The following is a 25,840-nucleotide window of genomic DNA, read 5'->3' on the forward strand; positions in this document are numbered from 1 at the left end:
ACACTTCCATAGTTATTGATTAAGAGCTTACTGAGCCTGTTCCATTTTCGCATTCGAATAGTAAAGGGTGTCCACGATGTTCTAACTTGTTAACCGTTGGGTAGAATTTAATGAAAATTTGGGTGGATTTAGTTCATAGTGCATTATTTACATCCTGCAAGTTTTAAAGTCCTGTGATCAAAACTCGCGGAAATGGAGTCGAAAGAACAGCTCGTGCGTGATAAAATCTTGCGCATTCATCACCAGAACAAGGATCTCTCGCATCGTTCCATCGCTAAAACGTTGGGAATCGCGAATTCCACGGTGTCGCGAGTGATTAAGCGGTTCGAGGAACGGTTGACCACCGATCGGAAGCCCAGAAGTGAAGGAAAAAGTATTCCGTACAACACCAAAAATCACAACCGCGTAGTTGGGGCCTTCAACCGAAATCCGAACGCCTCCGTTAGGGATGTGGCTAAGAAGCTGCACCTAAGCCGAAGTTTTGTCCAGAAGGCCAAAACTAAGGCTGGGCTTCGAACGTTCAAGGTACAAAAGGCCCCTAATCGCGACGAGAAGCAGAACAAGTCCACCAAAACCCGTGCCAGGAAGTTGTACCTCAACATGCTGACGAAAGTTGAATGCTGCATCATGGACGACGAAACATATGTGAAGGCCGACTTCAAACAGATCCCCGGCAACCTGTTTTTCACGGCCAAGGATAAGTTCAGCGTTCCGGAGCATGTCCGCACTCAGAAGATGTCCAAATTTGCGAAGAAATTCCTGGTTTGGCAAGCCATCTGCACGTGCGGGAAGCGGAGTGCACCTTTCGTGACCCAGGACACGATGAACGGACAGGTGTACATAAAAGAGTGCCTCCAGAAGCGGCTGCTTCCTCTCCTGAAGGCCCACAACGTCCCAACAATCTTCTGGCCGGATTTGGCCTCATGCCACTACTCCAAGGACGTGCTGAAGTGGTATGCGGACAATAAGGTCAATTTCGTGCCGAAAATGTTCAACCCTCCCAACACTCCGGAGCTCCGCCCCATCGATAAGTACTGGGCGATTATGAAGCAGCACCTTCTTAAACGACCTAAGGTAGTGAAGACAGTCGAGGAACTGAAGAAAGTATGGGTTTATATGCAAAAAATGGTTGATTCATAGGTTGTGCAGAATCTTATGGCCGGGGTTAAGGCCAAGGTGCGGGCATTTGCGTATGGACTGTAAATAAAATACGAGTAAAATGGTAAAATGAAGTTTAATAGTTATTTCTCAATCCCTGAAAATTTGATGGCAATCGGATGAAAACTCGAATTTTGCGAATCAATTTTGTGTGTGGCAATTTCATCGTGGACACCCTTTATGTGTCAAGCACAAGGATTCTCTAGACCAGGAAAATCGAAAATCCATCCCAAAACATTTTTTAGCTGGAATCGAAACTGCTGTCTCCGGCTTGGTAAGCTACGCGTAGGCTATCTGGAGGACCTGGAGGTTCATACACAAAGGGATGTTAACAGCTTAATTCATGAAGCTAAGACATGCCACCAATCGCCATTTGAAAACTTTTGGTAGATAATCCAAATAACAAACGGAATTTCCTGGGTAAATCGAAGCTTCGTACATTAATATGACACTAAATAATATTTGAACCTTGACAAGAAAAGACCACCTTGTCATTCTGCTGGCAAATGAGATAGTTACCATGCGGTTTTTTACCCCGTCAACAGACGACAGTCAAATGCATAAAGCGACGCGGTCAGATTTCTTTTGGTTGGTTTAAGCCATGCTGGGGGTACACAGCCAAACATTACGCTTAACTTTTTATGAATTATCGTGTAAAATTACGCCAAATCTAGCGTAAACGTTTGCGCTATATATCGCAGAAATTTATATGAATTTTTCAATACATTAATAACGGTGAAAATGCTGCTAAACAGTTCCAAGATGAGGGAAGGTATAAGCTTCAAAAGGAACGCACAGTATGGAAAATTCATGTAAATTTCTACGTTATTAACGCTAGATTTGGCGTAATTTTACACGATATTTCATGTAAATATAAGCGCAATATCGCATAAATCTACAATATTGCATACAAGCTTGAAAGCCATTTCGATCTTCTTTCCTTTATTTAACGTCGGTCTCTGTTCCGCAATCTAGTGCCAATCACCGACAGACATCGATTGCCATCCATTGACGGAAATCGAATGTGCAGGAAGGCAGCTTCCACACCTGCATAGGATTTCGCACCCATCCAACACACATGGGCCGATACCAACGGCTTTACTTTCCTTCCGAAGGAAGACGTAACCAGAGATCTTTATGCGAAAGCAGTCACGATTACGGTTACACCACCGACGGCGCCGGCTACAATTTTGATGTTTATGCCAACTATAGCTCAACATTAAGCGAGAGGAGATTTTATGTGACAGTTAAAATTCATATTTCTTTCTGTGCGTAATAAAAAGACTAGACATCGTCCAAAGAACTTTGATCATCTTTCGTTATCTAAACCATGGCTTAACTCTGAATTGAACCTAAGCTGGCATCAATAATAAAAAAACGAAGTAGTAAATTAACTAAAAAATCATTGAAGCAAGATTTATTTGCCATTGTACAGCAATGATTTACGACTTCACAAGCTGGATTCAACCGGGTTTTGTTGTGTTACTCAAAGCTAAAGACCATATATTGCATTTCATTGCCCAATACTCATAAACACATCTTATCAGGGTGCTTCCAATCAACGCAGGTCAGTCATCACCATATCAAAACTGTTTTGGTGGAAAATTTCGTACTCACTTCATTCGAGGATCTTCGAAATGCTGAAATCACTTAACGTTTCAATGATATAAGATAATCAAATTGCGGAAATTCGCACGCATAAACGACGACCACGAACCGACGGGTAATCGTAATCGAGCATAAAAAAAAACGGAACGATCGCCACCAGAAAGTGCGGGTGAATCAGCTTGTGAGCATTCGTACATATGTAACATCATCGCACACCACCCAGCTCGCAGCAGACTTCTTCTTTGACGTCACCTATACCTACGGATACGACTCGGGCCAGCAGAGTAAGCACATGGTATGGTGGTATCAGGCTATGATTTGCTATGCGAGCGATGATAGTTTCGTACATCCAGGGCAAAGCCGAAGTGTTGTAACTCACAATACCATGTGCTTTGTTGAGAGCATCCGGGGAGAATTTCGCGAGGTGTGAGAGTGCGGTTAGGGTTATCAACCGGCAATGAGCAACCGGAGGGACTCAATATGAAGCAAACGATAGCAACGCGAAGATCGTTCAATACTCTGGGAAAATTGGGCTGTTATGTGCCAAAATTTACAATGACACTAATAGCGATATCAGTTTGATGTTTTCAGCTAAAGTGTTCACTTAGGAAACTCTAAGGAGGCTAGAATATACAAAGAGACGCCATGTGACGCCTACCTAAGTTATATGTGAGTTCATGTTTAATGTCGTTTAATCTTATGAAATTATTAAATGAATGAATAAAACTGTCTTGTCCAAAATATGAATAACATTTTTTCAAAGTGGAAAAGTGTGATTCATATTTCGGGCACTTTATTTTTTAAGAATGTTGGAAGCGCGTAAACATTTTCGCCAGTAATGTCATCATTCTGTGATACCTATTAAAAATGGTTGTAAAACCGCGGGTTGACTAAAGGAACAAGGGTGATATTTTTAATGTTAAGGTCTATAGGTATTACAAGATATAATTATAAAGTGTCCGAAATATGAAGGTGCCCGAGATATGAATCAGAACGGTATTCTATGATTTTCAGTAAATCTTATCTTTAAACATAAAATTCCATCGTAACGACATTTAAACTGAACAGATTTTTCAAAAATCTTGGTAAGAATTTGCTTTTTAATTCAAGTTTATGCTCGCCAAGTCTAATAAAAAACAGTGCAAGCGATCGTAGTAAAATACAAGAACTGCTTCAAAAAAGCAAAATTGATCTAGATCAAAATAGTTTAGCCAGTGTCGTTTTTTCATATTTGATTGAAGGAATTTCGAAGAAAGTATGCATAATTATTTTAAGGACCAAAGTCATAATTCGGGCTATGTAGGTTAAGAACCTTAGAAGACTATTCACTTAACCCATAAAGTACCATGACGAGATTGTTTGTTTTCAAAATGCTCATTCTCAACAATGTTACAACCAATTTTCATAAACCTGTACTTTTATTTAAGTGGAATAGTGGATCTAACTGTTCACGTACCGTACCGTTTTCGAGTTCTTTTTTATTTTTTTCAAAGCTGGGATGTTTCTCAGAGTCTTAAACTATGTTAATCATCGATCGAGTTTCCACTTGCTGCAATTACGGCCTCCACACGCTTCCGGAATGCACGGCAGGTTCTAATAATGTAGTCTGCATTTCTTGCTGTACTCGGCCGGCGTTTAGAACAGGCTCTGGCCTTCATGACGCGCCATATTGAGTAATCCAGCGGATTAAGATCGGGGCTGGATGGCGGCAACATATCCTTCGCCCAGAACGGAAGATGTTCCTGCAACCACTTCTGAGTGCGGTTCGAGGTGTGGCACGGAGCCCCATCTTGTTGAAATATAACATTTGGCTTTGGACCGTACTGTTCTTTGATCCACGCAAGAACATACTTACTTAAAATCCCGATGTAGAACTTGTCGCCTTCTGGAATTAACACCGGGTCCATTTTTTTGCCTTAGGAAGCCACCAATCCAAACACCATAACGCTAGCAGGATGCTTGGTCAGATACACGTTCTAGTGCTCGTCGGCCACGTCTTTTACCGGAAGAGAACTAATATACCGGTCGGTTCTGGAATTTGATACGGGATCGACGGTAAACATGATCTCGTCGGTGAACAGGATTGCCGGATTTTTTCGCTTAAGGAAGTTCAAGATTTTCTTGCATCGTTCGACTCGTAGCTCCCGAATGCGGTTGGTAATCATGTGAGTTTTTTTTTCCGTGCCCTCGACTTCGCCCCGCAATCTTCCTTTACGGTCTTCCGTGCCGTAAAAACACTGATTCCTTGTTCCTTTGTCATTTTAATTATTGAACGCACTGGATTCACCCGAATCTTCCTTTTGATAGCAGCGATAACCCTCGGAACCCGAGCTGACCTCGGACGACCTGTGGCCACCTTCGCGGATAGTTGTCCTTTGTTTTCTCGGTCTAAAACCCTTTTTGACGGTCCACCGGGACACTCCCACGGCGATTGAAATGTCTTTTTGCGACATTTGCGCGTGGGACAAATCACGAATACGCTGCCACTTCGTCGTGGTGCAAATGTCAAACTAAGTAAATCATTTCCTTTTATACACAGCCTACTACGGTATGAACTATAGGTTACGTGCATTCAAAGAAAACCAAGGCTTGTATGCACAGGTGAAATGGGAACCTTATTTGTACGATGGAGCATACATTATCACACTTACGGTTTTTTACTATTTATGGTCTGAGTCCTGGAATTCGGTTCCGTGAATTCCAAGATAGAGTTTGTTATAATATTATCAAGATCTAAGTAGCCATTTCAAGTGCATGTCAAATCATGTCAAATCATGACATACTGACAATGGGGTTTTTTTGAAATCAGTTTATGGTATATCCGATGACATCTGGCACATTGACATCGGTTCTGGGAGTCCCGGAATCCGGTTCTATAGGCCATCGTAATATTCGAGGGAAATGAATCATGCTGCATGCCAAATCATATCAATATAATAAGGGAGGTTCAAACGCAGCCGATCATAATAAAATACAAAAAACTGCGCTAGAAAAGCTATGTTGATAAAGATCAAAATAGTTTCACCAATGTTAGCCATTGTTTCATAATGGATTGAAGGAATTTCGAAAGAAAGTATGCATAATTATTTCAAGGACCAAACCCATAATTCGAGATAAGTTGGTTAAGAACATTAGACGACTATACACTTTATAATGGTTTCATGAATTTGTTTTACTTAATTAACTGTCGTCAATACAGCCGTGTATGATCAAAATGTGCTGCACTGAAAGATGCTGTTTTCAAAACCTTTAACCTTAATTTTGCCGTCATTAGCCCAAAATTTTACCCGGCTCACACAAATGCAATCGACCCTTGCATCAACGCTACAGACGATGCAGGCTAACCGCCGACCGCCCTACTTCACATGGAGAAAATCAAGTTCAATACCACTCGCTGATCACCGCTCAACTGAGTGTCTGAGTACCATGATCACTCAATACTTTCCGATCATCATCGCCACAAGTTTGCGCTCTCTGAGTGCCCCGCTGTCGTACTCGAGGATCACCGACCGATGCGCGCCGCGCGTGTACACCAAGAGACCTCAACCTTCTCAGTTCAGTCAGTTAGCGCTGCTACGAAGACGCATCGGGGTGTGTATGTGTAATTCTGTGACGGTTTCCAGAGGTTTTGTTTTTTGTGTGTTGCTGTCGCGCAAAGTTCGACAAGGATTACCCGATACTCCCCGGTGTGTTCCGGTCGGTTCCCTAGATACAACCTTTTGATCGTGCGGTTGTTGAATGTCCGGTTTTCGGTTGGTCACACGCTCACTATCTCCAGAGCGGTGGTGCTATTAGTCGTCGCCGTGTGCAACAAGTGCAATTGAAAAGGTTTGGCGCATTCGCGGAGATTTTCAAGTGTGGATGAAGGCTTGTCTGTCTCCCCATGAAATCCATGGATGTAGCTTTGTTTTGGGATTGTATATCATTGTTTGTCTCCGACGAGGGGCGCGCTTATTCGTCAAGTGGCACGTGATTACTATACGGTCTATGGTGGCTACTGAGACCGATTGTGCATTTACTGTACACAACAAAGAGCGGTTTCGTTCGACAACAAAGCCCCGATGATTGGGAGTGTGTTTCAGTACGAAGTGTGCATTGTGCAAATTGGTTGAACGGCGTGGAAAATTCAAAGAGTTGAAAATAAGAGGCAAAATTAGTGCTAATTAGCTGGTGTTTGGTGTGGTGTGTGTATTATTTTTCCGATGGCAAGTAGAAGTGGAAATTTTGCGAGATTTCTAGATAGAATTAGTCGAAGGAGACTCTTCTCGAATCTTCAGCAGTGAATAGGTTTATCAAGTGGCGATCTTTACGGGAAGAAGAAACCGATTGATGAGCGCGGCGTGGTATTTAGCAACGACGAAGACGCCGACTACGACGACGACGACGACGACGGCAGCGACACCCGACTGAGTAGTATTTCTGGCATTTGGTTCTATATTTCTTTGCGTTCCTTTTGCCGCTGCCATTCTGTGTGCTGATGGTATCCCCGGATCGCGATATAGGAACGAACCAGTCATCCACCTCGCTGCCGCTGCCGTCGGACGTTGTGGTCGACGATGAAGCAGTATGTGCAGAAAACGTGTGGACATGATGAAAGCTGCGTGACGATTAATCCAATACGGGAACGAAAGATACCGTCAAGAAGACGAAGGAGGTCGATGATACGGTATCGGGAGGTTAGACATTTGTGCGAAAATCTCCCATACAGTGGAACTAACGTTTAGGTATCTTTAGGTCGAGATTGACTAGGGCAGCGCGTGAAGGTAATGAAAGCGAACAAGCTCTCTTTTTGACTCTCTTGTGTAGGGCTGGGATTTCGGTGTAGAGAAAAAAAAATGTGAAAATGTTTCCTTGTTTTTTAAACCCTACCTCAGGTCGAGGTTCGCACTGACAACAAGTTTGGTTTCGCATTGGGTTGTAACAGGTTCCAAAACGGATAAAAAACAAATTCGCTACGATGATTACGAAGGGAAGCCGTACATAGGCTAGCAAAGGGAGAATGGGGCACACAACATTGGTAGAGGGCATCAGATTCGCAATTACATTGGTTTAGTATGACGGGGTCTTTATACAATGTTAATACCTGTTACCCACAGGTATTTCCTCGCTTGGAGATGTTTCTTGCATCTTTGTCAGAGACTTTCTTGTCATCAACACACACTATTTCGATTAACAAGTAGCATATATCCAATAACAGGGAGCACAAAACTATTTCATTAGTGCTAGATTCCGTCATTTGTTGTCAAACGAACATTTCTAAACCTGTTCATCGATGTTTAGATGAGAGATGAAATGATGTGGATACTACCTTCACAGTATCGGCGATCATATTGAACAGCATTAAAAATAGCAATCAAGACGGCACGTGCCACCACAAAAGATCGTCGTTCACTGATGGTCGTTGTGGATGAATTGGAACTGCGTTTTTCTTTTTCAAATTATAGTGACTTCAAAATATACTCACGAACATGCTAAGTGATGGATGTTGCCAAAAAAAAAATTCCAGTCGAGTTATACAAGCTCTATTGGATCATGCAGATGAAGCCTGCAGTCTCAGTTCAGTGGGCAGAAATTAAATGTTGTGGAAATAGAGACACAAAGGTAAAACCAATAAGACTTTCGCATTGTGAGCATGAAATGTGTGTATTAAGCTTCTGCGAAGCGCGAAGTAGCTTCGCAATGCTTCAGATTGGCATCGTTTCAGAAGTTAACAAGAAGAACAAATTAATCAACCCAAACAACGAAATAAAAGTTCGTTTTTCTAGAAATCCTCTGTGCTGTTCTGAGTAAACTAATTAATATTTTCCATATAAAGTCCTTGCACAGTGATCGGCAATCGAGCTGGACAAAATTAATAACTTCTGAACGTGATGTCGTAGCGCATTTGTGTCTTAGATTAAAGTTGTTAGGGTATGCAAGGTCTATTTTGTAGAATTTTGTCTTGATTGGACATTTGGTTCAGGAGATATAATAAAAAAAGGGATAATTCACAATCAAACTGTATTATCCACGTACATTTCTCGGAGATGGCTAAGATTGTATGACAAACGGTCGAATGACAAAAGATCGAAAGGACAAAAGGTCGAATGATGAAAAGAGGGACAAATTGTCAAATTATGATAAGAGGGACAAAAAGTCGAATGATGAGAAGGAGAGCAAAACCTCGCGAATGTACAAAACGTCGAATGATGAGAAGAGGGACACTGTCCGGTGCAGCCTCAGTTCATTACCCAAGTCCAACACTGGGTTTTAAGATCCCGTTATAATTATTTTTCCTTCTTTTAATCTCTATGCTTGTTCTTTCTTATAACCTCTGGTTGAATCCTTCGGAACAGTATTCGCATTGGACGGACTTTATTATGTTTGTTTTACAAGCTGATGTTGAATCAACAGGTTTACAAGTTACCACAATCTTTTGTTATTTACTTTAAATATTGTATGCGGACATGTAAAAGTTGCACCAATTTCCGGTTTGGCATTGATACTTAACATAACTTTATGTCAAAGTTAACCTAACTGATGTTGAGAATATTCAACATACTTCATACGCGAAGATTGCGATTGTCAGAGTTGGTTGAAAATGCTATCTAACAAGAAGTTTTAGTGTGATAATTTATTAGCTAGAGAATGGTCTTAGGTAGATAGTTCCGTTAGAGTACGGCAGTATGAAAATTGAATAGAAGTTGACTATCGACTGGAAGTGCTTTCGGCAACGTGGGGCTTTAGGTAGTGATAAAACGTCGTTAGAACTATTCCACAGCAGCAGACAGTATTTGAGCAAGTCAAACGCGCACTTTCTTGCCTATAGATTTGAAGACATACTTCAAATCTCCTCGTACATCGTACGAGTTAGGCAAAGAAGTGTGCCTTTGACTTGTACTGTCGCATTAATGGCCCTTCGCTCATTTTCAACTTCTTTTCAATTTGCATACTACTGTACTCTAACAGAACTTTCTTCCTACCCTCTTCTAACCTTAGCAGCACACATGTCACTGAACAATTGTGGCTACTTGTGTGCCACTTATTCCAGTCACAATAAAGTTGCAGCAGCTTATTTCGATCGAAGTGTGCTGCTTGGGAAGACTATTATCAACAATCAATACGAAACTAACGATTTTAAATTGGCTCACTACTTGACTAGCCTATTGGCCCCAAGCAAACGATAAACGTACCCCATTCTAGTTGACATTCTACTACTACACAATGTTTGTTTTGATTCGCTATGAAAGTTTGACAGATAAAATGAGGGGTTAGTGGATTTTTCTATGCTTCGAGGGGTGAATCGATTAGCTTGGGACCGAAGAGAGTACCAGAGCTGAGCCAAAAAGTTGAGCACGTTATTTCGGGACCTTCTTGTCTTAGAGTTACCTCTATGCTATTATATAGCTAATAAATGATTACACTAAAGGTTCATGTTAGATAGCATTTAACATGTAACTTGTAACAAATATTTAAGTTTCAGAACAATGGAACCATTTCAAACATTATTCAATATTAATTATGTATCTCCATTGTTTATCTACCAATATTATTTGCGATTATCGGGGCTTCTTATGCCTTCGTCATATTCTGTTGTGAATTTATTTAATTAAATTGAACTAACGTTTTAACTGATTTTTATGCAGGGTGTTTGAACTCTTTTTCGACGTAGGACTACGTCTGTGATTTATATATTGGGGCACACTTTGTGAAAACCGTTAATAACTCAGCTGCCCCTGGACCAATTTCAATAATTTTATGACCAATCGACTGTCTGTTAATCTTAAAACTTATCATTTTTCAAAATGTCACTATTGAAAAATGAACGATTGTGCAACTGTTGCTATGATAGTTAAAATTATCACCGATTTCCTGCGAAAAGCGATTTCCCTAACACAGATTTCAAAGTTGAATTCCATCCGGTCTCACCAAACGGTGTTTATTCAATCACCGCGTGGTGAGTGGTGGTGTTCTCCAATACACAACGAAAGGCTCTCCGCAAGCAGCGAGCTGCAGCCCACATGAGCATCCATAGAAGGACGAAGAAGCCACACCGCTATTGATCGGAATCAGTAGCTCTTCATGAGCCGCTGTGGACCATCTATGTCAAGCGCATCATACTAAAGAATATAAACAGAGAGAACCTCCTCTCAAATTCCTATTCCTACACAAAACACAAGCTCCTGCTACAGTTAACAAATAAGATTTATTATATAAGACCACGTAGTCCTACGTCACCATTGTGTACAACCCCATAGGACTGTCCCTTGTAGTTTTTTATTTGTTTTTTTTTTGAGAGATCGCGGATTTCGCGGATCAAATTTTGAAAATCTTGTAACAGCCCTGCAATTACCTTAGCTAAAATATTCAATAGAGTCTGATGCATCAAATCACCAAGGGACTCCCAATTAAGAATAATAGAATGCCAATAAAACATGAATCAGGGGACAGTTGCAATCATTCGGGATCTGATCCAGATTCTTCGGAAGTAATTCTGGACTTATGGTCCCGGCTAAAATTTGCATAGATTGTGCTTCCATATATTAAGGTCTCTTTAAACAAACCACCTTGAAGAGGCATATATTGTGGCACCTCAAATTAATGTAGCAAAGTTAAGTGAATATTCCAATTCCAATCAAACATGATCCTGAGAACACTTGCATCGTTCGGGATCTGATACAAAGTTTTCCGGAAGTAATTTTGAACTTATGGTCCTTTTTCATTTTCATTTTGCAGCGTTTGGTGGGGCAATGGGAGCGCAAGTCAACCCAAAGCCGAGGATAAAGGAAGGGTAATGGCTGAATAGTCTATGCGGACCAATTGAACGCCATGGGAAAAGGAAGGGATTGAAGAGGTCGGCTATTGGGGAGTTTTGAAATGACACATAGTACTAGATTTGTGATGCAAAATGTAAAGAAACCGAAAATCCATTTCCCACTGATTCATCCTTTCACGTATATACCAAATTGATATTTCAAAGCAACCATCAAAATAAACAGACAATATATGAAAAGGCTAGTTGCCAGTTGCTTTAAAGGCTAGTTGCCTCCCTAAGCGGACCCCCCGCATCCTAACTCTTTTGTTAATCTACTTAATGTTATTAGGCTGTCTAAATTTTCTTATTTAAGTGCGTTTGATGGTTATGATATCTCATTAGCCTAATTTAATAAATAATTGAAATCTCTAATTTACCTAATCAATCATAACTCATGCTTTATTAAGTACCTAAACTGCTATGTAATTTAAAATTTAACGTGTTCCAAGTAATGTTGACTTTGATCTATATTTATTATATCTTAGATCTACCCAGGTGACACCTTCAAGTGACTAAAATGCTTCACTTTGAAATTAGTTTCCTAGCGGATTTTTAAATTATATAGGGTATATGCTCCAACTACACTCACACGTTTCCACTATGTCGTCCCACAAAATTACGTATGGACGTAACACAAGAAGCACGCCACAGTGGAAATCACGAGCCATAGTTAAACACTTATCCCAAATCAAAATGAAGCACATATAAGATTAGTTACAATACCATGTACAAAAATTGTGTTTAACATTGTTACCTGAGTAATGATTCAATGAAAACAACAATGAAAGCTTGTCACGCAAATAGAAGAAGCACTGTTGGGCACTTTATGAAATATTTCAATATTATAATTCCCTTGCAAGCCCAAATAAATCTATCTGCGTAAAAATAAATAAAATAAGAGTAATTGGCGGAAAAACCCGCCAGTATCGCACCCAACGTCAGTGCCTATACGCAAGCGTACTACAACGCGGCTCTCAAACAAAGGAGTAACAAGTGTGATACTATCACTTCAGGCTAGAACTTTAGTTCTCTCATGCAATGGTTCATCAGAGAGGGGAAGCTCAGTAATCCTCATCGCATGCTCATGACGCTATTCTGTGACGGTATGAGCCAACGATGCCGGACCTAAACCAACCGTCACCAATGCTCCACTATGAAGCACAAGATTAGGCCCGCCCACCAACGTCCAGGTTAAAAACTAGTCAAGCGGAGGGAAGTAATTTTGGACTTATGGTCCTGGCTAAAATATTCCATACCCTAGTACGTTTGTTGCGAATCAGTCGTGACAACTTGGGTGGAGTGTGATACGTTAAATTCCCTTAGCACTTCCAAATGAATATTACGATACTAATATTATATGACTCTGATGACTATTGCCACCTTCCGGCATCTGATTCAAGGGCCTCATTGGGGAATTTGAAATGAAGCATTTTCCATATGATCGCTTGTATGAAAAAGTTGTCCCTGTAAATCAATCCAGACCAATGAGCGCGGCTAAGATATGTCATAGAGTGCGACGCATTCAATCACTATGGAACACCCAAGTGCATATTACAACATCAATCAAACATGATCCAGAGGACAGTTACAGCCATTGAAATATCACGTACATATTCCATTGAATGCAGCACATCAAATAACTATTGCAAACCGATGTAATTATAACAATACCTGAGAACCGGAAGATGGCAATTGTCTTCCGGATCATGTTTTATTGACATTGTAATATTCACTTGACTTTGATAAAGTGATTTGATGTGCTCCACTCTATGGAATATTTTAGCCAGGACCAGTAATCCAAAGTGACTTCCGGACCAGGATCAGATCCCGAATGATAACAAATGTCCCCAGGATCATGTTTCATTGGCAATATAATATTTTGACTATATGTTTAGTATTAATTCTGCGTGAAGTCAACGATTTACATAGTTGAAGATGCTTATTTCAAATAACAGGCTAAAGTGTTAATTTTTATATATTGTAGTGAAAGTATAGAATTGATAGTTCCGTTAGAGTGCGGTAATGTGAGAAAATTGCATATAGAGAATAGAAAGCGAGCAAGGACAACTTTAGGAAGGTACAAATCGGTTTGATCATCTCTCTTTACCAAACTCTACCGTTGGAGAGGGATGGTGAGGGGTATTACCCCCCGCCATCACTGGCAAAAAGAGATCATCACCGACACGTTCAAGTACCGACGATGTATTTGAAACAGTTCTACCGATTTTTACCGCACTCCAGTTGTTATCTGAAGGAAGGCATCCAGTCGTAGGTTTGGAAATTGCAGCTATTGTAACCTCTACCACGGTATGTGCTCATGTCATCATCGACTTGACGATCTCGAGGGCACTGGAGTGCGGTAAAAATCGGTAGAACTGTTTCAAACACATCGTCGGTACTTGAGCGTGTCGGTGATCAACTCTTTTTGTCAGTAGTGGCCGGGGGGGAATACCCCTCACCATCCCTCTCCAACGGAGGAGTTTGATAAAGAGAGATGATCAAACCGATTTGTACCTTCCTAAAGTTGTCCTTGCTCGCTTTCTACTATCTATATGCAATTTTCACACTGCCGTACTCTAACGGAACTATCAATTCTTTACTTTCATCTCCTCATCTATCGTAAAAAATACCACTTTAGTCTGTTATTTAAAATTAGCATCTTCAACTATTGTATTATTAATATTCACTTGGGTTTACTTTAGTGATTTGATGTGTTGTGCTTTATGGAATATTTTAGCCAAGAAAGTTAGTCCAAAACAATTTCCAGAGATCATGGATAAGTTGGTGAAAAGTTTCCTAAGGTTCATGCTTGATTGACATATAACCCTTATTTTATTTTCTAGCCAGGACCAATGGTCCAGAATGACTACCAGAGAACCTGGATGAGACTTTGGATGGTGCCAATAGTCTTCAGGATTCTGTAATATATCTAGATAACATTAACGATTGCTAACGAAACAACCATTGTATTTCCGGTTTGACTAGTTGAGGTCGTATCAGGCAACCCTATTCCAAATACTATAAAAAGAGAACAATCCATTGTATCGTCCTCTTTTCCTTCTTCGGTCATTTTTAACCTCACTAATTACGGTTCAGTCGTATTGGTTAAATGGTTCCGTTACTTTTACACGACACGAGGTCTTCTAATCTCGATACGCGATTGTACGCTGATGATATTATTCACGACTCACATGCACTAACAAACGGTAGCACTGTTCTCAACTCCGTTACTTCCAGTTTATTTATTTATTTATTCGTCAATCAAAAAAGTAGACTACATAATAACATTATAACTTATGATCTATGTTTTCAGTTTTAGGGGCGACATATTTAGGTCTATCATTTCACAGTGTAGATTATAAACAGACATCATCCGATTTATCGGTCCATATTTCGCATAGTTAGTGCAGTGACGATCTACCGCGAACAAATGTCGATTACGCAATTGACGAGAAGGTACATAAAATTAAGTCTTGATAATAAATAAGCTGAGTCAATGCGTTGCGAAGCAATATTGTTCACGGAAGAGACCATAGCATAATCTCGACGTTCTTTCACTGACTGAATGTTGATTAACAAGCAACGAGCTTCATAAGATGGGAGAGGAAATTCTGTCCATCCCAATTTACGTAGTGCATATAATAAAAATTGCCTTTGGATTGACTCTATTCGTTCTTCATGCCTTTTCATAAGGTGACCAAACAACACTGCAATATTCTAATATTGGCCTCACATAGGCAACATATAGTGATTTAATTGTGTAAGGATCTTTAAAGTGTAAGCCAAAACGCTTTATAAAATTAAGCATATTGCCTGCTTTATGAATAATTGTGTTAAAATGATCCACAAATGTTAGTTTAGAATCTAGAATAACTCCTAAATCTCTTATTTTATCACAACTTTGAACAATTTGATTACCTAATGTAATACGAATATCTGGCTTTATTAGTTTTCTACTGTAAGTTATAAGATTACATTTTTTAATATTTAGTTCCAACAAACTTTTACAACACCACGTATAAAAAACATGAACTTCATTCTGAAACGTATTCATATCATCATCATTTCTTATCTCTAAAAATAGTTTCATGTCATCAGCATAAATAAGCACTCTGAGATTTTTCAAAATAAGGTAGATATCGTAACTCAACACGTGGTCTCTTCAATTAACTACACTTCCAATCCTACATCCTCGTCGCCATAATTGATATATTCAGGGCACTTGGGGATATGTAGTGAAACACGCGCGGTATGGTTTACTATTTATTCTTACTTATTATTATGTATTTACAATTCGTTCTACTCGAAGGCGATCGAGGAAAAGAGGACGATACAATGGAGATCTTCAGGTTACATATTTCCGGAGAACATGGATGAAGTCCCGGATGGTGGAAAGTGTCCACAATTACCTGATTGATTGGCATTGTAATATTCAAAATTGGTGTTCTATAAATAGTTTAGACTGGTTTCTGGAGATCCCGGATGGTCACACTCTATGGAATATTATAGCTAGGACCGTTAGTTCAAAATGACTTCCGGAGATTCTGGATCAGATCCTGGATGGTGGCTTCTGTCCTCAGATTTATGAACGTTATACACAGCAAATAATAAATTTTAATATTACATCTAAGGGGATGCACTTCACTCATGTTGAAAATCTCATGTAATTTTTATGGCCACAAAAATAAACAAATGCAGTAAAAGCAGCGTAATGTCAGTTCATGCACTGTAAAAAATGCAAATTTTGTCCTTTTTGGCAAGTAATATTACACCCATATTTTTGACACGATTGAAGATCATCCACTTTGATGTGATATCAAAATTATTATTTTTTTGCTGTGTACGTTTTCTACAAAGTTGTTCAGTTGAGTGAAACTTTTTTGATGATAGAATGGTTCAGAAAGATTCACTAGGTGGCTTAAATACGCAAAAAATATTGTTCTTTCTATGATCCTGATATGGACCAATATTTTGAATCGTTTGGCTTATCATAGTTTTTTTTTTTGCTATCAAGTTTTGTTCAGTGAAATTAACGATCAGAGCTGATATGAACCGCTGCATTATAGGAAGTATTTACTGGTTTCTTTTTTCTTTTTATTCATAGTGCATTAGAGTAAATCTGAAAATAACATTCCTAAATGTTGCACATTCTGATTTTCAATCCCCGCCCATATTGATCGAGCCCATATTCAATATCATAATTCATGGTTAGAGAGATAGAGATCATGGCATCCACGTGATGTTGATTTTTTGGCGATTTGACGTATTTGCTTATAGTTGTCTATTTTGTACCTTGCTTCAAACCTGCTATCGTAAAATCAAACAACCAGTGCATTTTATTGCAACCCATCATGTGAAAGTAATAAAAACCCCCCTCACGAAGCTGCCATCAGTTTCGGAAACTGTGCACAACCACGGCCAAGTCAGTGTATGACCCAATTATAGTCGTGCAACCATACTAGGGTGACCTTATTAAAAAGTAAACGGTGAGAAGCTGCCATAATGGGGCACATTTAGCTCATCGACAGGGTCGTTTTTCTTTCTCGAATCCGTTCGAAAAGAACAACTATACCTGCATAAAGCACAGCACAATTATTGAATTATTAAATGCCACCCAGCTTCGCCGTTGAATTCGTCGTTGTCGTTGGCAATGTCATTGTATTGTACTGTTTTATGTAACTTGATAGCCGGGGCGTAATTTGTTCTCCAACATAGGTTTAATTGAAAAAAGGTTGACCTTCATTGCAGAAGAAAGCGTCACGTTCTCTTGCTCGATGTTCTCCTGCGGCCGTAAATGAGCAAATCGAAAGGAACACCGAAGAGAAGGAGAAGGAAAACTGATGTAACCTGTTAGATGCATTTTTGGCTCGACAACAGTGTTATTGCAGAACGTGATGAAATGTTTACGATGCATATGATGATGACATGCTGTTCAGTCTCGACCAAATTTAGGTGCGTAGGTGGCGGTAGATGATCGTTGAAATGTAGAGCAACTGTGGTAAATAGCTGATTGACATGTTGGCGATTGATTCGCTTGCTTCATGAATGAAATGCTCATTCGATGCAGAATAATAACGGGAACTGGCGATCGTTGCCTACTGATAAGGTGTTATCAGTTCGAACAGGAAATGCCATAACCTAATCGTACTACCAACATAATAAATACGTGTTGGAAAGGGGCTCGGCAACACCTTTCAAATGCAAACAGTTAACGTGGTTGAAATAATGCTTCGCTACTTCCCATGACTTTTATCGCCAGGGTTCCTTATTCTCTTCTATTGTGAATGTTTTAACAAATCTGCGTCTGTAAAAAATTGCTAAAAAATTAGTGAATTTGCTGTTATGAAATTCATCGTTCTTCCCTTGAACAAAATCATGAGAAAGAATCATTTACATTCCTACTTCATAAGAAGTCGAGAAGTGATTTATGTGAGCCACCTTCCTGATTTCGTTCGTTTTCACTTTACTTCAAACTTCTCCGTTGAACGCGGAACCGAACCAAAATGGCGGCAGAGCATCCGTAGCTGATGCTGAGTGTAGTAGTGCGGATGATTCATCATCCTCAGTGATTCTTTTCCACATGCCCATGTATTTTTCACGTGCATTCGTATACAACAGCTGAATGATAACTTTGCGCTGTTAAGGTGAAAGTTGATACAATCCACAAATGGTCGCTATTTCGGTTATTTTGCTTTACCACTTCGAATTGTTTAATGGCACGAATCTCAGGATCTATAACGATTTTGTGTGCGAAACTATAATCACTGTTTTGCTGCATTGCAGTATACATGTGGTTACAATTTCCTGCACGAAATTGTTATAGTTTCTGAGATTCGTGCCATCAAACATTCGAAGTGACAAGGAAAAACAAACAAAATAGCGGCCATTTGCGGATTCTATCAACTTTAACTTTAAATTGATATGTAAAAAAGCATTATGCAGTGGCAAAAATATGTTGAAGAGCAACGCAAAACCAAAAACTTAAACTACTGATCCTGTTCATATAATTCAAATGAACAAATTTTTAAATTCTTACAGTTTCTCGCCTGTTCCGTGCTGTACTGCGCTAAGTTCCGAGTAATCGTTTTTGTCCAGCTTTGGCCATCAAAATCCTATCATGCGGTAACCTTTTTTTTTTCAAAACCCGGTAAAATTCCACCAACGTTGATTCGAAACCGATAACCGCAATCCGACAACAATCACAATTTACGTATATGGACACCTGACTGCTGCTGGCCAATATCTCAAATTTGACATCCGCTGACACAAGCAAACAAGTAGCTTTTTGGTGATAAAAAACTATGCTGTCCATCAACCGCCAGCTGTAGATGGTTCTTAAAATTCTTTAAAAAAAAAAGTAAGTCTACCTGACGTTTGAATGCAATGCCATCGTAATCCCTCGCAAGAGGCTTCAGCTGAGTCAGCGCGCGAAACTTTTCCATTCACCTTGCGTTTCGCTCTTTCTATCGCGCTCATTCAACAAATCATTCTCCGCAAATTGCCAAAATCAATATGATGTCCGCCGTCCGTCTTTGTTGATACAGCAGCCTACGGTGGCGCTGTGCCGCCGCTTGCGGATATTTATCAACAGTGGCAGACTAAAAATGACAACAACGAATTGCAATTTCCCTTCCTCCGTCCAGCGGTGGTGGCTATTTTTAATTCTCACAGGAAAAGAACATTATTTGTGGGTAGATTTAATAAGCACCAAGCATGATTTGTGCGAAATTTGCAGGCATATTAAAACTGTTCCTGTAAACAATCTTTGTACTCGGGATGAGTTGACTGTTTTGTTCGAGCAAACCATTTTTGTTAAACGTCTCTGCAGTATCAGAACAATGAGATGTTTTTTTTATGAAAATTAGGGTGACCACTGCATTTATGAAATTAAAGTCCCGATCTTTCCCTTGTTCCCTACATATTTTGCCCGGTTTCATATACCGTAGACCCCCGTTAGTTTGGATAGTTAAAACGGAAATTTAATCTGTTTGTAAAAAAAACTCGGCAATATCTCGGCATAGTGAAACTGAAATCCCAGCAAACAATGTAAATAATATCTTATGAACTTTACTTAGAATTCAGTTAAATTTAATAAATTCTAATCAAATTGAGAGATAAAATTTCAATCATTCAAAATTTATTTATTTGCAATATCTGCTTTTTTAAAGACTCGAAATAATCATATTTGGACCTGCATTTGGCATCCAGACAGTGTAAATTGGATGTTTTGCATATGATTATTCATATGCCGCTGAAGTTTGTCGACATAGCCCACAACTTTTGCATGGCAGAAGAAGTAAGTGTAATTAGATGTAATCGAAACGAAATATCATTGGAGTATTCCGAGATTTCGGTCCTTTGTAACAAGCACTTCCACTGCACGCAACACGTGAACACGTTTTCTAAGGAATAAAAAAATGGCAGATGAAAGCTAGAATTCCGAATCTCAGCGAAAATATTGTTTGCGTTGGTGCTCAGCATTCAGTGTTGCCGAATTTCGGGATTATAATTATGCCGTGCTAGCTCGGTTATATGTATTGCCGAGCTCAAGAATTATTTTTAAGTGTGTAGTTCTGGATGAAAAATCATAAATTTTGAGTCTTCGCACGGTACCAGTACATGAGGTTTTGGAAGTGTCCTTTTACGGATCCTGTCGTAACAGCTTCCGGTCCAGATGTAGCCATATCCATATGTTTGTTCGCGGCATGGTGTCTTTTTGCTTCTGGATGAAAAATCATAAATTTTGAGTCGTCGTCGGTATCAGTACATGAGACTTTGGAAGTGTTCTTTTTGGGGCCTTGCTGGCACCGGTTCCGAGTCTCCAGATGTAACCAGATCCTGTTGGTCCATGGCATGATGCCTATGTACTTCTGAATGAAAAATCATACATTTTGAGTCGTGGTACGGTACCACTACACTTTGGAAGTGTCCTATTTGGGGCACTATTGGAACTGTTTCCGGGTATCCAGATGTGGCCAGATCCACCTGTTGGTCCATGGCATGATGCCTTTTTACTTATAGATGAAAAATCATAAATTTTAAGTCGTCCGACGGTACCAGTACATGAGACTTTGGAAGTGTCCTTTTTGGGGCACTATCGGAACTGGTTTCAGGTATCCAAATGTGGCCAGATACAGCTTTTTGTTCGTGGCATGATGTTTTTTTTACTTCTGGTTGAAAAATCATAAATTTTGAGCCCTCAGACGGTACCAGTACGTGAAGTTTTGGAAGTGTCATTTTGGGGCCCTGCTGGAACCGGTTCTGGGTATCCAGGTGTGGCCAGATACACCGTTTGGGCCATGGCATGATGCCTATTTACTTCTAGATGAAAAATAATAAATTTTTGAGCCCTCTGACGGTACTACTACATGAGGCTTTGGAAGTGTCCTAAGTTCCGGGTATACAGATGTGACCAGATCCACCTGTTCATTCGTAGCATGATGTCTATTTACATCTGGATGAAAAATCATAAATTTTAAGTCGTCGAACGGTACCAGTACATGAGACTTTGGTAGTGTCCTTTTTGGGGCCCTTCCCGAACCGGTTGTGAGTATCCAGATGTAGCCAGATCCACCTGTTGGTCCATGACATGATGCCTATTTACTTCTGGATGAAAAATCATACATTTTGAGCCCTCAGACGGTACCAGTACGTGAGGTTTTGGAAGTGTCATTTTTCGGGCCCTGATGAAACCGGTTCCGGGTATCCAGGTGTGGCCAGATACACCGTTTGGGCCATGGCATGATGCCTATTTACTTCTGGATGAAAAATCCTAAATTTTGAGCCCTCTGACAGTACCACTACATGAGGCTTTGGAAGTGTCCTATTTGGGGCCCTATTGGAACTGGTTTCGGGTATCAGATGTGGCCAGATCCACCTGTTTGTTCGTGGCATGCTGTCTTTTTACTTCTGGATGAAAAATCTTAAATTTTAAGTCCTCGGACGGTTCCAGTATATGAGGCTTTGGAAGTGTCGTTTTTGGGGCCCTGCCGGAACCGGTTCTGAATATCAACATGTAACCAGATCCACCTGTTAGTCCATGGCATGATGCCTGTGTACTTCTAGATGAATAATCATAAATGTTGAGTCGTCGTACGGTACCAGTACATGAAGCTTTGGAAGTGTTCTTTTTGGGGCCCTGTCGGAATCGGTTTCAAGTATCCATATGTAATCAGATCCATCTTTGTGTCCATGGCATGATTCCTATTCACTTGTGGATGAAAAATAATAAATTTTAAGTCGTTGGACGGTACCAGCCCATGAAGTCTTGGAAATGTCCTTTTTGGGCTCTATCGGAACCGTTTCCAGGTGACGGAAACGGTCAAATCGGACAAAACCATTTTAGGCAACTTCAACTTTCATTTGAGGCTAATAGATCAAGAATCGGTTCAAACATTGATTTTTTGGAAGCGAATTACAGTTTGGGTCTTTTTTGACCCGCTAATGCAAAATGTGCAACTTTTTCCCAATACATTAGGAAGGTTAAAAGACAAAAGAGGCTTGGACTTTGATACAATTTTAGGATTCTGAATCGTAGAAGTTTCAGGTAATTCAGGAGAGGTAAAGGTGAGTCTGGAGAGACTATTATGAGGATTATGATTATAATTTCAGGGAACTCTAAAGCGAATCGAAAGATGTTTCAGGAATAATTATAAGGGAATTCGGAGCCTCTTTCCTTCACAGTGAATTAACCCTACGGCAAACTTTACTAGAACTAATCTAATCTAATCTAGTCTAACACCATCATAGCCAGTTCATGAAAGCATCCTGGAAATGATAGATACCTCCATCATTTTATTTGTCTATATGGTATAGGCCAGCATATATCAAAACTGTGCAGCATTTAAGGGGCAAGATGAATCAGAAATTGGGACCCCCTTAGCTCAGTCGGTAAAGACGCAACTATAAAGCAAGACCATGATGGGGGGTGGCAGTGTTCGATTCCCAGTCCGGTCTAGGAATTTTTCGGGTTGGAAATTTTCTCGACTTCCCTGAGCATAGAGTATGATTGTACTTGCCACACAATAATACTAATGCAAAAATGGTACAGGCATCGAAAGCTCTCAATTGATAACTGTGGAAGTGCATCTAGAACAGTACGTTGAGAGCTCGCAATAAGCTTATATGCGATAAGCAATAAGCTTCAAAAGCGAAGAAGAAGAAGATTCAGAAACCTCGGGCCTGTCTAAATCAAAGATTTAAACACGATGCTTCAGAATCCAATAGATGGATGAAACGTGGACATTTCGTACCGCACGTTCCGTTGTATTGTTATTTAAAAATGATGCTCCATTTACCTCTAGTATTCAGGACTTTAACACTCTTATCCTAGTCCAATACTTATGAAAAACTTGACTACATGAACATAAACGAGAAACTACACCTAATTGATCAATCAATCGATCAAAGAGACATTTTGAGGGGAGCTGCAAGCAAGTATTAGTAGAAGCTCAAAAACTTCTTTACAGAATACCATGCTAGTTTAAAGATAGTTTCAAGAGAATTCCTAAGAGCATTTATAAGAATGTTGAGGGATTTTCAAAGAGTTTCCGGGAGGTTTTGGCAAAAACTATGAGTGCTCCAAGAGAATCTGAAGAAATTTCTAAAGGAAAACTGAAAATTAGGTTAGGTTATGTTACCTTGCTAAAGGGACATTTAGTTATTAACTGGTTCGTCTCTGGAAATAGTAAGGAGAGTTTTAAACGAATTTCAAGATATCCTCACTTTGAGAAGAATTTTGAGGTGAAATCCAAGGAGATTTTGGGAGAATACCTTTCTAAAATTCTAAGTGGCATACCAAGAGATTTCAAGCTTAACATTGCATTAGGTCCTAAGTAATATTGATCGATTCTCTTCGTCGACTTTCTCTTTTGTTAATAACTTGAGCACATAACCGTTTCTTGTAGTGTTTTTCGTATGAGATGCTAGAGAAGAGCTTCTTTTATCGATCTGTGTGCTGAAAATACCTGGGAATGTCTTTACATGGCCGTGGGGTTGCAAAGAGAAAGTCAACGAAGAGAATCTGTCAATGTTACTTAGGACCCAATGCAATGTTCAGCTTGATTTCTGAGTAAAATTCCAAACGAATTCTAAAGAAAATTATGGAGTGAAATTAAACAAATTATCGTGACAATTATTAGGAATGCGAACATAAATTAAGACTGAATTTCAAAAAGGAATTCCTTAAGTGCTCTGCGTTCTGAAGAGAGTTCCAAGACTGTTATGGAGAAAATTAAAATTATTCTAAGCAAATCCTTGGCAAATATGCACAGATATTCAGCGATGAGTTCCTAAGAAACTCAAGATTCCGTGATCATAAATTCAACATCCAGGATTAGCATTTTCTTTAAGATTCTCAGGCTTCGATTATGAGCACATTTCAAGATCCTGCCTAAGGCCACTGTTTAAGATTATGGAGCTAGAAATTTCAGAAAAAAATGTATTGGACGTGTATTCAATTCTGCGATATTGGAGAAATATATATGGATATGGAGAAATTTTCGATATGTATTGAAGTCCCCAAAAACTATACCAAATTTGAACAAATTTGGGTTGATCTGAATTTGCGGGAGAATTTATGCTTTAGCTATTACAGCTAATACAGAAGACATTTTTTTTCCGTTTATTGATTTATTTTATAAGGCTCAATTGAATTAACTTCACAGAGCCGAGGATTCTTGTTCACTATACAAAACATCGTAAAACTAGAGTCAAAAAGTTCCACACAATAAACACTTTATCTTCCGCCAGTCAATAAGCGTCCTGCATCTGAGCCGCTTCCAGTGGTTGCATTGTATGGCAGTATCGCCAAAGGGGGACGGAGCGCTTCCATTGCAGCAATGGACGCAAAATGTGGTCACCACTCACACATTCATCACGAAACGGTTGCTTTCCAAAGTCGCCGACGCATCGACCAAAAGAACTGCTGTCGAAGAACAATGAGGGGACCGCACAATTGTTGCAGACGATCGCTTGACACACATTGAGAGTGACCTGCTTCTGTTGACAGTTGTTGCGAGTTGTTCTGCATAGTCCCACACACTACGAAAAAGTCGTGTAAATTTCAGTTCCCTGAGACCAACACATGTAAGCGACCTTTTTGACATAAGAATCAGTTGAAAGAAACGAGAAAATCAATTCAATCAAACGTTCTCTTCGTCGAGTTGCTTATGTTTCAGTTTGAGAACACTTAATTTTACATGAAATGTTTGTTTACGTTTCATGATTTACGTCCAATATGGATTACGTCTCGCGTAAAAATAACAATTTCTAAGTGTGCAGGTTTGGTTTCAATAGTTTCGTTCTGTTTCCCATGGTTTTTTTTTTCAATTCAAAATTTAAAATTCGCCAGTAAATTCAGATAATAAACTAATTCAATCAATTTTTTTACAGTTGCTGTTAACTTTAATACAGATCGAAAGAGCAATGGAGAGCAGTTGGTTGTGATCCACCATGAACACGAATACATACAGAGACATTTTCCAATCTATTTGAACTGAGTCGGTTTGTATATGACACTTGACCCTCCGGGCCTTAGATCGAAGATGTGTTTCTAAAGTCTGGTCCACTTAGAATTCGGATACTTTATTAATTCTATAGCAGCGTCTCTAGTCGTTGGAATTTAGGAATGTTTTGAAAGCCGTTTGTGTTGAAAGTACACCTGTATAAGCTGGTGAAAGTTTCTTCTCGATACGTGCAGTATTACAGTTGTGCAGTTGTACTAGATGGAAGACGATGATCCGCGTCGGAAACCCGACGTGGTCAATTCGAAATATCACGAAAAAGTTTAAAATTGCCGATTTCAGGCAGGTTTCCGGACAGAAGTTTTATCTGGTCATAGCACGGGGTGATGTCCCCAGCAAATTCAAGTTTGTTTTCCTCGATAAATACTTCATCACCACGAAGCTGTATAAGCAAGAGTGCCTGGAGAAATGTATACTACCTTTCATTAAGGCTCGCAAAGATCCAGTGGAGTTCTGGCCGGATTTGGCAAGCTGCCACTACAGTGGTACCGTGACAATAAGATGGGTTTCATCGACAAGGATATCAATCCACCCAACTGCCCGCAATTCCGCTCTATCGAAAAGTATTGGGCAATTATCAATCGGAAGTTAAATAAAACTGGAAAGACGACTCAGGACGCTGCACAGATGGCTCGATGATGGAAAACAAATGGCAGTTGAGGTTGACCAGTCCAGTGCGCGACAGATGATGGCGGGAATTTCAAAGAAAGTCCGCAAGTTCATCCGAACGCCGTTGGAGTAATTTTGCAAATTTTGC

At 39.7% G+C, this 25,840-nt stretch overlaps 1 protein-coding gene across 3 annotated transcripts in view; it reads left to right on the forward strand.

Moving 5' to 3' along the window:
• The window catches only part of LOC135706986 (solute carrier family 41 member 1), a 174,363-nt gene that overhangs the window by 37,640 nt on the left and 110,883 nt on the right, over positions 1 to 25,840 (forward strand). Inside the window, exon 1 of one of the 3 annotated variants that reach the window (XM_065228692.1) lies at positions 6,382 to 6,594. The exons of the other annotated variants lie outside the window; for them this stretch is intronic. The gene's annotated coding sequence lies outside the window, so the exon portion shown is untranslated. Of the gene's footprint in view, positions 1 to 6,381; positions 6,595 to 25,840 lie in introns of those variants that run through there. 3 annotated transcript variants of the gene reach the window in all.

This window comes from Ochlerotatus camptorhynchus, unplaced genomic scaffold, assembly GCF_037179485.1.
Source record: "Ochlerotatus camptorhynchus isolate MF236.1 unplaced genomic scaffold, CSIRO-AGI_Acam_v1.1 ptg000300l, whole genome shotgun sequence".
NCBI lineage: Eukaryota > Metazoa > Arthropoda > Insecta > Diptera > Culicidae > Ochlerotatus > Ochlerotatus camptorhynchus.